Consider the following 16,016-nt stretch of genomic DNA (forward strand, 5'->3'; position numbering starts at 1 on the left):
TATTTGGTGGTAATGGTCTGAAAAGAGGTTTAACCCATCATGGGGCTTGTCTCTCTTCATATTTGTATCTGCAGCCTGTGTTTACTGTGACAATTGGAGAAGCTGTTAGTTAAATATAAATGCAGCCTTTTTTCTCATTTCTTTCTTTTTGGTAATTCCCTTTACCTACTACTAACAGAAAAACTGCTGACATCCTAGTTCATGTAGAAATGGGATCTGTTGAACTTTCTACTTTGTTATTTCTGATTATCTAATTTCAACCAGAAAATGATGATTATCTTAGCCAATTTCCCCAGATTCAAGTTGTAAACATTATCTAATTCTTTATTTTATAAACTATTGTTCACCTGCCCACATTGGTTAGTTCTTAAATCTTTCTCCTCCTAACTCTAGAACTTGATGAGATTCTAAGAAAAAAATAATTTTAATGCATTTGAATCAGTGAAATATTGAATACTTTCTTATTACCAGGATCAAATAACTCTTAAAGAAACAAAATTATATCCAATTGAAGTTTTGATATTTTCTTTATTATTTTTTTATACATCAGGTTTTTATTAGTTACCTATTTTATACACTTCAGTGTATACATGTCAATCCCAATCTACCAATTCATCCCAACACCACCTCACCCCCCACCCCCCACCATTTTCCCCTGTTCGTGTCAATATATTTGTTCTCTACATCTGTGTCTCTATTTCTGCCCTGAAAACCAGTTCATCTGTACCATTTTTCTAGAGTCCACATATATGCGTTAATATACAATATTTGTTTTTCTCTTTTTGACTTACTTCACTCTGTATGACAGTCTCTAGATCCATCCACATCTCTACAAATGACCTAATTTCATTCCTTTTTATGGCAGAATAATATTCCATTGTATATATGTACCACAACTTCTTTATCCATTCGTCTGTCGATGGGCATTTAGGTTGCTTCCATGACCTGGCTATTGTAAATAGTGCTGCAATGAACATTGGGGTGCATGTACCTTTTTGAATTATGGTTTTCTCTGGGTATATGCCCCGTAGTGGGATTGCTGGGTCATATGGTAATTCTATTTGTAGTTTTTTAAGGAACCTCCATACTGTTCTCCATAGTGACTGTATCAATTTACATTCCCACCAAGACTGCAAGAGGCTTCCATTTCTCCACACACTCTCCAGCATTTGTTGTTTGTAGATTTTCTGATGATGCCCATTCTAACTGGTGTGAGGTGATATCTCATTGTAGTTTTGATTTCCATTTTTCTAATAATTAGTGATGTTGAACAACATTTCATGTGCCTCTTGGCCATCTGTATGTCATCTTTGGAGAAAAGTCTATTTAGGTCTTCTGCCCATTTTTAATTGGGTTGTTTGTTTTTTTAATATTGAGCTGCATGAGCTGCTTATATATTTTGGAGATTAATCCTTTGTCTGTTGATTCATTTGCAAATATTTTCTCCCATTTTGAGGGTTGTCTTTTCATCTTGTTTATAGTTTCCTTTGCTATGCAAAAGCTTTTAAGTTTCATTATGTCCCATTTTTTTTTATTTTTGTTTTTATTTCCATTACTCTAGGAGGTGGGTCAAGAAAGATCTTGCTGTGATTTATGTCAAAGAGTGTACTTCCTAAATTTTATTCTATGAGTTTTATACTTTCCACTCTTACATTTAGGTCTTTAATCCATTTGGAGTTTATTTTTGTGTATGGTGTTAGGGAGTGTTCTAACTTCATTCTTTTACATGTAGCTCTCTAGTTTTCCCAGAACCACTTATTGAAGAGACTGTCTTTTCTCCACTGTATATCCTTGCCTCCTTTGTCATAGATTAGTTCACCATAGGTGTGTGGGTTTATCTCTGGGCTCTCTATCTTTTTCCATTGATCTATATTTCTGTTTTTGTGACAGTATCATATTGTCTTTTTTACTGTAGCTTTGTGGTATAGTCTGAAGTCAGGGACCCTGATTCCTCTGGCTGTTTTTCTTTCTCAAGATTACTTTGGCTATTTGGGGTCTTTTGTGTCTCCATACAAATTTTACGATTTTTTGATCTAGTTCAGTAAAAATGTCATTGGTAATTTGACAAGGATTGCATTGAATCTGTAGATTGCTTTGGGTAGTATAGTCATTTTTGCAATATTGATTCTTCGAATCCAAGAACATGGTATATCTCTCCATCTGTTTGTGTCATCTTTGATTTCTTTCATCAGTGACCTAAGTTTTCTTCATACAGGCCTTTTGTCTCCTTAGGTAGGTTTATTCCTAGGTATTTTATTCTTTTTGTTGCAATGGTAAGTGGGATTGTTTCCTTAATTTCTCTTTCTGATCTTTTGTTGTTAGTGTATAGGAATGCAAGAGATTTCTGTGCATTTATTTTGTATCCTGCAACTTTACCAATTTCATTGATTATCTCTAGTAATTTTCTGGTAGCATCCTTAGGATTCTCTATGTATAGTATCATGTCATCTGCAAACAGTTTTACCTCTTCTTTTCTGATTTGTATTCTTTTTGTTTCTTTTTCTTCTCTGATTGCCGTGGTTAGGACTTCCAAACCTATGATGAATAATAGTGGTGAGAGTGGACATCTTCGTCTTGCTCCTGATCTTAGTGGAAATGCTTTCAGTTTTTCACCATTAAGAATGATGTTTGCTGTGGGTTTGTCTTATATGGCCTCTATTATATTGAGGCAGGTTCCCTCTATGCCCACTTTCTAGAGAGATTTTATGATAAATTGGTGTTGAATTTTGTCAAAAGCTTTTTCTGCATCTATTGGTATGATCATATGGTTTTTATTCTTCAATTTGTTGATGTGGTGTATCACATTGATTGAGTTGCATATATTGAAGAATCCTTGCATCCCTGGGATAAATCCCACTTGGTCATGGTGTATGATCCTTTTAATGTGTTGTCAAATTCTGTTTGCTAGTATTTGGTTGAGGATTTTTATATCTATATTCATTATGGTATTGGTCTGTAATTTTCTTTTTTTGTAGTATCTTTGTCTGGTTTTGGTATCAGGATGATGGTAACCTCATAGAATGAGTTTGGGAGTGTTCCTTCCTTTGCTATTTTTTGGAAGATTTTGAGAAAGTTGGGTGTTAGCTCTTGTCTAAATGTTTGATAGAATTCATCCGTGAAGCCATCTGGTCCTGGACTTTTGTTTGTTGGAAGATTTTTAATCAGTTTCCATTTCATTACTTGTGTTTGGTCTGTTCATATTTTCTATTTCTACCTGGTTCAGTCTTGGAAGGTTATACCTTTCTAAGAATTTGTCCATTTCTTCCACGTTGTCCATTTTATTGGCATAGAGTTGCTTGTCGTAGTCTCTTATGAGGCTTTTCATTTCTGCAGTGTCCGTTGTAACTTCTCCTTTTTTATTTCTAATTTTATTGATTTGAGTCCTCTCCCTCTTTTTCTTGATGAGCCTGGCTAAAGTTTATCAATTTTGTTTATCTTCCCAAAGAAGCAGCTTTTACTTTTATTGGTCTTTGTTATTGTTTTATTGGTTTCAAATTCATTTATTTCTGCTCTGCTCTTCATGATTTCTTTTTGTCTACTAACTTTGGGTTTTGTTTGTTCTTCTTTCTTTAGTTCCTTTAGGCGTAAAGTCAGATTGTTTATTTGAGATTTTTCTTGTTTCTTGAGGTAGGATTGTATTGCTATATACTTCCCTCTTAAAACTGCTTTTGCTGCTTCCCATAGGTTTTGGATCATCGTGTTTTCATTGTCATTTGTCTCCAGGTATTTTTTTATTTCCTCTTTGATTTCTTCCGAGATCTATTGGTTATTTAATAGCGTATTGTTTAGCCTCCTTGTGTTTGTGTTTTTTATGTTATTTTCCCTGTAGTTTATTTCTAATTTCATAGCGTTGTGGTCAGAAAAGATTCTTGGCAGGATTTCAATTTTCTTAAATTTACCAAGGCTTGCTTTGTGACCCAAGATGTGATCTATCCTGGAGAATGTTCTGTATGCATTTGAGAAGAAAGTGTAATCTGCTGTTTTTGGATGGAATGGCTTATAAATATCAATTAAATCTATCTGGTCTATTGTGTCATTTAGCTCGTGTTTCCTTATTAATTTTCTGTCTGGATGATCTGTCCATTGGTGTAACTTAGGTGTTAAAGACCACTCTATTATTGTGTTACTGTCGATTTCCTCTTTTATAGCTGTTAACATTTGCCTTATGTATTGATGTGCTCCTATGTTGGATGCATAAATATTTACAATTGCTATTTCTTCTTCTTGGAATGATCCTTTGATCATTATGTAGTGTCCTTCCTTGTCCCTTGTAACAGTCTTTATTTCAAAGTCTATTTTGTCTGCTATGATTATTGCTACTCCAGCTTTGTTTTGATTTCCATTTCCATGGAATATATCTTTCCATCCCTTCACTTTCAGGTCTGAAGTGGGTCTCTTGCAGACAGCACATATATGGGTCTTGTTTTTATATCCATTTAGCAAATCTGTGTCTTTTGGTTGGAGCATTTAATCCATTCACATTTAAGGTAATTATTGATCTGTATGCTCCTATTACCACTTTTTAAATTGTTTTTGATTTGTTTTTTAAGTCCTTTTCTTCTCTTGTGTTTCCCACCTAGAGAAGTTCCTTTAACATTTGTGGTAGATCTGGTTTGTTGGTGCTGAATTCTCTTAACTTTTGCTTTTCTGTAAAGCTTTTGATTTCTCTGTTGAATCTGAATGAGATCCTTACTGGTTAGAGTAATCTTGGTTGTAGGTTCTTCCCTTTCATCACTTTAAATATATTGCACCACTCCCTTCTGGCTTGTAGAGTTTCTGCTGAGAAATCAGCTGTTAACCTTATGGGTGTTCCCTTGTATATTATTTGTCATTTTTCCCTTTTTGCTTCCAATAATTTTTTCTTTGTCCTTAATTTTTGTCCGTTTGATTACTGTGTGTCTTGGCATGTTTCTCTGAGTGTTTATCCTGCTTGGGATTCTCTGAGCTTCCTGGACTTGGGTGGTTATTTCCTTTCCCATGTTAGGGAAGTTTTCGACTATAATCTATTCAAATATTTTCTTGGGTCCTTTCTCTCTCTCTTCTCCTTCTAGGATCCCTATCATATGAATGTTGGTGCATTTAATGTTGTCCCAGAGGTCTCTCAAGACTGTCTTCATTTCTTTTCATTCTTTTTTCTTTATTCTGTTCCATGGCAGTGAATTCCACCATTCTGTCTTCCAGGTCACTTAACCATTCTTCTGCCTCAGTTATTCTGCTATTGATTCCTTCTAGTACATTTTTCATTTTACTTATTGTATTGTTCATCTCTGTTTGTTTTCTCTTTAATTCTTCTAGGTATTTGTTTGTTAATTCTTCTAGGTCTTTGTTAAACATTTCTTTGATCTTGATTTTTGCCTCCATTCTTTTTCTGAGGTCCTGGATCATCTTCATTATCATTATTCTGAATTCATTTTCTGGAATGTTTCCTATCTTCACTTCATTTAATTGTTTTTCTGTGGTTTTATCTTGTTCCTTCATCTGGTAAATAGTCTTCTGCCTTTTCATTTTGTCTACCTTTCTGTGAATGTGGTTTTTGTTCCACAGGCTGCAGGATTGTAGTTCTACTTGCTTCTCTAAGTTTTGATATTTTCAGTTGACTTTAGGTCACCATATTTTAGGTCATCTTATTAACAATTTCTTGATTCAAGAAATACTTGATTTAGTTATATTTAGTTTCTCTTTCCTTCTTTGATAGAATAAATGAGCTTACAATACTAAAATTATTAAATAACTCAACAGAAACACATTATTTAGAAAAATTTTTAAACTTTTTTGTGTTTGAGTTTCTATGTACTTGTGGATTTTCAGGTTTCTTATATGTCAATCAGCTTCTCCCAGCAGTCTTCTTTGGATGCTCAGATTGTTTCAACTTTGGCCAGTGGGAGCTTCTTTTTTATTGACTCCTGTGTCCTTTCAACATGACCCCATTAATCTTTGAAAGCTTCATTGCTTTATGGTACAACAAAGTGTTATAGGCTCACCTTGTATCTTTTTAAACTAGAGACTGACTTAGCCATCTTTTGTCTCAAAGAACTCTAGTTCCTTTAGGTGGAAAAAATAAGATTGGAGACCAGAAGCTATGCATTACGATGCATTATATGGGTTTACTACCAGGACATTTCTGTGGACAGAGACAGCAAATATATAATTTTAATTGACAGGTTTTGTAATTGCATGCATTTATAATGATATTTCCAATCTAGTTCTAATGGTACTATATATGTATTAATTCTTACATATAAGTGTTCCTATTTTGCTTCATATTGAATATCTAGCTTCCTAACAAAATGAATATAATTACTCTTTTTTCAATAAATCAAAAAAAATAAAATATACTGTGTTGTCAGTGTTCTGACAAACATATTTTCTCTCTTTTCATTTTTCAATAGTTATAATTTGCCTAGGTGATCGAGTGAAGTGATCAGGGACTGAAACTCGTCTATGGGTATTACAGTTTTAACTTTTCTTTTTTTTTTTTTTTTGCCTTTTTCAAGGCATTGAAGAAAGTTTTTTTCTAAGTATTTATTTTCCCTTTCAAGATAATTAATGTAATTTTATATCCTCATTTGAGTATATTTAAAGGGCACAGTTAAGGATTTTATCCCTTTTTAAGCCTCATCTTTCCATAATTCAAGCAGTTGCCCCCCAACAAGTTTTATTTTAGGTAATTCAGAACATAATAATCCTGGATGCCCTCACTAAACAATTGCTTTTGAATCACCTCTAGAATATTAAATAAAATATAGTATAACATTTTATTTTAGAGCTCAGGGACCACAATTGATTAACAAAAAACTGAATGTGGATTGGTTTTTACTCTCCTAATCTTGCACTGAGAAGCAGGTATATAAAGCAGTGTAAAGATGTAAATTAGGTATGCAGAAAAAAATGAGAAAAAATGCAACTTTTTTTGTTTTGAGAGCGGGAGAGCTAAGAGCACCTGGACAACAAGCCTGCAGGTTTAAACTGTGATGAGTCCTGAAATGAAAACTTTGAGGAATTGAAAGTGGAAAACTTTGAAAAAATGGAAATGGTTCAGTGTTGAAGAGAAAAAGAGCAGTGAGAATCTGAACGTACAAATGGACATTGTCTAGAACAAAATATGAAAATAGAACTCTGACCCACAACTTCTGCAGCAACCAGTTCAGGAAGCCAAACCACCACCTCTGTAGCACTAGGCCCAGAAAAGTCAGGATGCAGTTAATACCTACCAAGTTTCTTATTGCCTGACCTCACTTGCAACTCAGGACCCAACCAAAGAAATAAAGATATGATCCCCAAACCACTTATAGAAGATTACCTGCTTCTAATTAGACCAAATCCAGCTCCCCCTTGCCAACAACCTACAATCAGAGACCACCTGAAGCATTCCGTTTTGTTCACCATAAAGCTTTTCCACTCTTTAAGTCTCATCCAAGTGCAAGTGACAATGGCTGACTTCCTCCCTTTAGCCAGTTCTGAATAAATAGCCTGTTTGTTTTCATCCTTGTGGTATTTGTATATTCCCACAGAAGGCAACAAAGGTAAGAGATCAAGGGTCTTTACTATGTGCAAACCTCATCCTTGTCCTGTAACCCACTCCACTACATTCTACATTCACATTGCTTCAAGTCTTACTAAGATGGTACCAAATTTTGGTGGAAATGATATCACACTCTTAGAATTTTTAGAAATATAATCTTCACCATTACTAAAAATTCTGTATACAAGAAGAAATGAGGGAAATCTCCACCAGATAAAAGCCAGGTGACTACTTTACCTCAATTTTAACATCAGACTTAGAGATTCTTCTTTATATATGAGTATAATCCATGATCTACCCCTTACCTTTCATCACCTTCTCAAAAGTTGTTTTAGAATCCACAAGGAAGGAGGCTTTTGTAGTCTGAAGGAAACAAACCAGTAGTACACCTTTGAAAAGAATTTCAATTGGACATTTTGATTACATTGGAACTAATATTATTTATACAGAATAGAGGTTGACAAACTTTTTGTGTAAAGGGACAGCTAATACATTTTTTAAGTTTTGTGGGCCATGTGGTCTATGTGGCAACTACTAAATTGTTGAAAGCTGTCTCCCTAAATATTACCAACACAGTCTGTTGATAAGGCAAAGCTGAGTTTATTGCTTACCAAAGTGAGAAAGAACACCCCCTCCACAAAGTTTTGGCAGCATTTCAGAGGGAAAGAGGTAACGTCTTAATCTGTTGATAATTGGCAATTTTGAGTATGTAGGCCTTTTACTGTGCACAAATTTCAAAAAATTGCATCTTCACACATCAACAATTGAAAAAATACATTGAACTCAATACCTTGCTTACTTTTCTCATCATTTTTTTTTTTTTTTTGGCAGTACGTGGACCTCTCACTGTTGCGGCCTCTCCCGTTGCGGAGCACAGGCTCAGCGGCTATGGCTCAGGTACCTAGCCGCTGCGCGGCATGTGGGATCTTCCCGGACCAGGGCACGAACCCGTGCTCCTTGCATCGGCAAGCGGACTCTCAACCACTGCACCACCACGGAGACCTTGATTACATTAGAATTGGGTAAGGATAACTTAAAAGTCCAGGATTGGAGAAAATAACAGAGTCAGGATTTGAGCTAAATAACTCAAAGAATCTCAGGGTACAGACTTTGTTGATTTTTTCTCTTGAAAAGTTAATGGGTTTTTCAGAATGAACAACCAAGCCATTTGCCTGGGCAGAAGGGTTCCTGAAAAACAAAAGTATGCTAATGAAGAGAGTGGATGAGAAAACTATTGTCAATGTAGTCAATTAGGTGTCATTTACATTCTCCTGTCCAGGCCAGGTGTGGGGTAGATGATTTTGGTTCTCAGATATTGGTGTTGTAGCACAAAAGCAGCTACAGGAAATATATTATTAAATGAGAGTAGCTGTGTGCTAATAAATAATTATATATAGATACTGAAATTTGAATTTCATATAATTTTCAAGTCACAAAATACCATTCTTCCTTTGATTATTTTAAAACATTTAAAAACATAAAAAACATTCTTAGCTTGCAGACTATACAACAAGCAAGTGGATGGAATGCGATGGTTTGCCAAAATCTGATTTAGAGCGCCAAAGGAAATATGATATATATGGAGTAGAACATTAAGAGGTAATTTTTTTTTTAAGTTTAATCTTACTTTTGGAAACTATGACATAAAAGTCTTCTGATGTGAGGGGAGGAGGAGTTGCTCATCTTTTGATTAGTGGTGAGGAGGGGTTGCATTTTTCCAGAGATTACTTTTGTTGTGTGTAGTCATTTCCAATCACTATAAACATAAGACCTCTTAAAGATTATTACTCAATTTGGTGCTCCTTAGACCACTCACAGAGTGTAAATTTGCATATATGAGAAGAGGCTTCTGAAGATAAATTCCTAAGGGAGTTATTTATTTTACAAACTGGAATAACTCCTGAGAGCAGGTGCATCTCTAACATTTATGTGGCAGGGATCAGAGCACAAATGTAGGTCTATAGCCTGTAGTACACTCTTCTCTGCTAACCCACAGTTGTTTTCTTTACAAACAAGGGCCCTGCACACCATCATATGAACAATAAAACTGTGTAGCACATATGTCTTCATAAACCTCCATAAACCTCATCCCATCTTCGGCCTGGTGAACAGCCAGCCTCTCCTTGGCCAAGCAGTAAGCCTACATAGTGTGCTCTGCCTTGAGTGGATGGGACCAGAGAAGAGGCTCATAAAAAGCCTTGTATGCAGCCTTATGACTTGGGTGGGGAATTCCCAGGTCCTGATACCCAGAATGTGATCTATTTACCATGTGATCAATTTACCACATTGTCTCCTTTGCTGTCAGGCAACTTTCACCTAGTCTGTCTTCACATCCAGGGTATAATCTTCCCTGCTTCTCTGTAGTGGTACAATTCCCACCATTAATGGAACCTATGCATTTTTCCTCTCTCCAACATCTGCATGTAAACTCAAACATCAAGATTTCTGATATTGGTAAATGCTCTAGGAGTTTGAATACTCAGTTAACACTGGTTTCAAACACTCCTTTTTTTCATCCTGGGAATTTCCTCACACTATTTTTTCTTTTTCTATTTTTAGATTAGCTATGCATTTAATAGAATATTTGTTGTAATGTATTCAGAATGTGTTGGTATATTTTAGAGGGATTATAAAATTTGGTTTTCCAAAATAGCAAGTCCATCAAACAGCTGAAAGTGAAATCCCCAATTTCTTGATCAAGCCACTTTTGATATTCATGTTATAAAATGTATAGAGCCTTTCCTTTGTTGCATACTTAGTTTGCATTTTCTCTTTCCTATCCGATTTTCAACTCTGGAGATTTTTTATTTTTTATTTTTTTGGAGGCAAGTAATAACAGCTCTAACTCAACATTTTCATTTTTGTTTGACAGGAGGTTATTTTTAATATTGATTATATTTCCAAATAATTAAATATAACTTATTTTCAAATCTTCCATGTCTGGTTTTAGTTTAATAATACTTATCTTCAGTGTCTTCATCTTAGTTATGTCTTCCTACTAGAAGAAATTATATTATAGTATATTTTTATAAGGGTAAAATTGGCTTTATTATTATCTCCAGTTTACAAGGATTAATGTTTTATTTTACTTTTCTCATAAAGATTGAAATTCTGAGTTTGTCTGGTAGATGTAGCAAAGGTAATTATATCAAGAATATATTGCTTAGAAAAAAGAGCTTTACAATAACTCCCGGTTAACATATTTTTATGTCTCTATTTCACAGCAAGTAACTCTTTTCATTTTAGGGTTTGTAGTGGCTATGTGAAAGCCTGTGAAATTCAGTGGTATAAAGAATTCATTCCTGTACGTATTGAAAAATAAAGACGTGTTTTATAAAAGAGCTGGAAATATACAGCTATATGTAGATACAGCAAAATGTTTCTTAAAGTGTACATGTACATTAAAAACTGAACAAAAGGCAAAGAAATTTGAAGTCCAAGTGCAAATGTAGAGAATTTTTATTTTGGAAATCAGTTTGCAACTGTGGATATGCAATTTAAAATAAAGTGAAACAAAGAGTTTTAGGAGGAAATATTTGTATATGGCAAAGTATTGAATGATTGGTTACATTGACATCTTAATAAACAACTTAGTAGCAAGAAAAAAGAGAGACTTTTTAGTTTTAGAAAGACTTGTACTCCCTCACTTATTCTATATTCTTACATTACTTAAAAAATTAATAAGGACTTAAAAAATTAAGATACTCTAAGAATATTCTAAACAGGATACATTATTTATTTATTTTGGAACTGCCTTTGTATGGCTCACAATTAGGAGAATTTCCATAAATAACTGTGGTTCATCATTTAATCATATTTGAATTCTCTTTTTGAAGTCTATTGATGTGAATCTAATAATACAGTAACAGTAATATTTGTTCAATCAATAACTGCACAGTTATAAACTCTTCTTGTTTTTAGAACCATCAACGATGCAGTTTTGGTGTAGTCCTGCCTCATCATTTCTGATTCTCTGCCGTAACCTTTAGGCTTCAATCATACAAAAAAATCTACACATTCTGTTTGGTTTCTTGCCAATGTACACTGATCTCATCATCTCATTTGTCTGTATTACATCTCTCCATCCTCTTGATTCCCCATTTACATGTCACTTTTCTCTGCTACCAAGTTATTTTGAGGTATATTTTCACTGTGCCCCTTAATATATTAAAATAAGCTACTATTTCCAGGAGCGATGACATTTATTTCAATGCTTTTTGGTTGTGGATGGAGGGACTGTGGTCAAATCAATTTTGGTGACACCTAAGATTGTGATTGTAATAACAGAAATACCAATTTCTCTTCCCAATCCCCCATTTCTCTTCCCAATCCTCCAAGTTTCCAAATGTGGCAGCGAATCACCAGCTCTCAGAGAACAAGAACAAGGCAGGAGAAGGAAATAAAGAAGAATAACAATAATTCAGAGATAAATTTCTGGAATAACTTGAGAGGGTTGTGTTTTATTGGAGCTATTTTATCTATTCAGGAAGTCATTTAGTAACTAAATTTTTTAACCATTATTTGCCAATATAATGCAATTTGAATATACAATGATGAAATACAATATTTAATAGAATACATTACATATAATGTGTTTATACTTACATAATTAAAGGATCTATCAAGATGACTCCAAGTTATGATTGTTAATTCATTATTGACCAGCCTGTGAATTTGAAGATAAGTATTTCAGACCATTTTAGAAGCAACATCATAGGGAAGAAGGAGGAAGGGGAAAGTAGCAGAACTAACAACTTTCTGAAACTTCTATCTCAAATGATAATTCTGCTGTCACCTGCTTCTGGTCCCTTTTTAAAATTCTTCTTTTTGGTCACTGAGAAGAGAAGAATGGAATAATGGGAAAGGGACCTACTGCAAAGAGCAGAAGAAACACTTGAATATGATGCAGTCTTAAAAAATACATTGTGTACTCTCTCTCCCTGCTTTTGTTTGCTTTAGCCTTATTTGGTTTGCAGTTTAGCTGTACCAGGTAAATAAATCATTTGGCAATATTTCTTTTTTAACTTTCTGTTTAGTGACGATGATTGGTGAGGATTCAAATTTTGATGAGAAAATAAGGAATAAGATTTTCCTGTAAATACTGTTTATTCAGATTTATAAAAAGTGAACCATGTTAATTTTACCATATTTGTGTATGTTGATATATACATTGAACTATGTATATATGTGTGTATATATGTATATACATATACACATTAAAATATTTTAAGTTTTAATTATTAATATGATTGTGAAAATCAAGCCCCAAATGTTTATCAATACATGTAAAATTAAATCACTATGTCTAATATTGATGGAGAGGAAGTAATGCCATAGAAAAATATTTTCTGGAATAATTTTAGCAATACAGTTTTTATGACAGTCATTATAACTTTACATGGATTTCATCCTAATTTTAGTGACAAAAATTAGGGATTATGTAGTACTAGATTAGTAAATTCAGAAGTTTGTTCAATGTAATTTTTTAGGACAGAAAATGGAAAGTGATAATTTGGAATACAGTAATACTTTAAATGAATCTTCAAATTTAATAAATGTCCTTATATAATATAGCACAACTACATGCATAATCTACACTAAGGCACGTAAACGTTTAGTAACATAATTACTTTTCAACAAAATATTTCCACCATGTAAGTGAGTGAGCTATGTATCCATTTTCTTAACATATTTTACCTGTAGCAATTTTCTTTTTTATAGATTATTTTTCAATAACTTCTGTAGAGCATAATGAACTAGAGTGGCATAATTGAATTTATATGGCAAAGACCAGTTCTCTGAACAAAGAATCATATACATGGCCAAAGGTACTAATAAATAAACCTTCATATGTTAAAGGGAAACTTTATGACATTGCTAATATTAGAAGGCAGAAATTTAATAATAAAAAGTTGAAATAATATTCTTTTTATGATCTCACCTTGTACATGTACAAAAAACAAGTAAATATTCTGAGTCAGTTTCCTTAGAAAGTATTTGTTAGCTTAATTCTAATTTTTTTTCATGGATCTTGAAAACTACAATTTCAACTTTGCAATAGATTATGTTTCCTTGGTACATTAACTTATTTATATTTCACATTTCTTACTGAATATTTTTTACACAATTCTTTTCTCTTTAAGTTACCTTATTCCTTTGGGTAAGCTTATGCACATGGAATCTTGCTTCAGGAGAAAAATAAAAGATTTCCTTTTTACTTTTTAATGCTCTAGAGGTATGTTAAGAGCTAATCATAGAATATGCAGTCCAGTTAGGCTATAGGAACTTAATTTTATATTCCTCTTATATATTTTCAGAAAGATTTTCCTTCAGAGTATTTTTCACTTATGGGGCCACAGATTTGTTCAGAGAATGAGAATGAAGTATTAACTTTAATAGAACCATTGATCCAAGAGCATGCACAGTATAGAATAAAATAATTATAAAATAGCTTACAGAAAATTATACTGAGTGATACACCAGAGTCAATACTTGCTCATTAGACCACTCTATCTATCTATCTGTCTATCTATCTATCTATCTATCCCTATCATTTATTATTGCAACAGTTAATCCCATATAAGCATGGAATGCATTGATATTTTAAAATTTTAACTCATATGAATGGTGTAAGTGTATTAATAAGAATTTTAGCAATAACAAGATGACATTGTTGTTGGTGTCACTTGAGGAATTATTTACATAAATGAAATGTACAGATTAAGAGTCCAGTTGTGTGATTTTTGCTAATTGCATTACACCCATATATCTCTCAACTCAGTTAAGATATAGAACAATTTGATCAGACCTCAAAAACGTCGCTCAAGAGCCTTGTCAGGAAATTCCACTCACCTTCCCAGCCTCCTCAAGAGGGCCACCACTGTTTTAATTTCTTTAAACATGGATTTTTTTTTCTATTCTAGAACTTCAAATGAGTGAAATCATATAGTATGCACTCTCTTTTGGTGTTCTGAAACCAATTCAGTGTGTGTGTGGAGGGGACTTCTCATGCCAACAATAAGGAATTCTCTGGATACCGACAGAGTGTCCTACAATTTAATTCAATTTGGGGACTATCTACTCAAAGATAGCATCAGAGTCCACAGGTAGAGAACTAAGTCCTACGAGGCTGCCCTACCCACCCATTTCAGACTCCAGTTGCCAGCCCAGGTTGTAACCTGTGCTTCTGACCCAACAAATTAGAGGTTCCCATGACCCCCTCCTTAGCTTTCATTAATTTGCTCGGTGGCTCACTGAACTCAGGAAACCCATAACTAGATCACTGGTTTATTGTAAAAGAATATAACTCATGAACAGCTAGATGGAAGAGATGCATAAGGCAAGATATGGGGAGAGGACCCAGAGCTCCATGCTCTCTCCAGGCAAGCCACTTGCCCTGTACCTCCACGTGTTCACCAACCTGCAAGCTCTCTGAGCTCCTTCCTTTGTGGTTTTTATGGAGGTTTCATTACATGGGTATGATTGATTAAATCATTGTCCATTGGTGGTTGAACTCAATCTCAAACCCCTCTCTCCTCCCCAGGAGGTCAGGTAGTGGGATTGGAAGTTCCAACCCTCTAATAACAGGGTTGTCTCTCCTTGCAACCTGCCCTCATCCTTAGGTGCTTTCCAAAAGCCACCTCATTAACATAAAAAAAGATAATTTTATAATTTTCATCACTCAGGAAATTCTAAGAGTTTTAGAAGTTCTGTGTCAGAAACAGAAACAAAGACAAAATACATATTTCTTATTATAAATCACAATATCACACACTATTTTTTGTCTAGCTACTTTCACTCAACATGTTTTTGAGTTCCATCCATCCATCCATGTTGTCGTGTGTATAAATAAATTTTATTGTTGACTAATCCTCTAATGTATATACAAGAATTTGTTTCTCTGTTTTCTTTTTGATAGACATTTGCATTGTCTCCAGCGTTGGCTATTATGAATAAAGCTGATATGTTTATCCTTGTGCAAATATTGTTTTGTGTGAAAATATGTTTTTATTTCTCTTGGGTAAAATTCTAGAAGCCAAATTGTTTGTCATAAGGCTGGTGTATGTGTAACTTTACAAAAAATTGCCAGACTGATCTTCAAAGAGGTTGTACATTTGTTTATTCCCACCAGAATTGCATGAGATTTCTGGTTGCTCTGTATAGGCACCAACATGTGGTATTGTTAATCTTTTCAAGTTTAGACATTCTAGCAGGTATATAATGGTATTTCATGTGGTTTTAATATGCATTTCCCTGATGACATAGGATGTTGAATACTTTTTTATGTACAATATCTATTTAACTCCTTTGTCCATTTTTAAATTAGGTTGTTTGTCTTATCAGTATTGACTTCTGAGAATAGTTTATATATTCTGGGTACAAATACCTTGTCTAATATATATTTTGCACACATTTTCCTCAGTTTATGGCTTGACTATTAATTTCTTTATTGGAGTCTTGATGAACAGAAGTTTTTTGTTTTGTTTTGTTTTTT

The sequence above is a fragment of the Leucopleurus acutus genome (genome assembly GCF_964270905.1).
Source record: "Leucopleurus acutus genome assembly, chromosome: 4".
Taxonomy (NCBI): domain Eukaryota; kingdom Metazoa; phylum Chordata; class Mammalia; order Artiodactyla; family Delphinidae; genus Leucopleurus; species Leucopleurus acutus.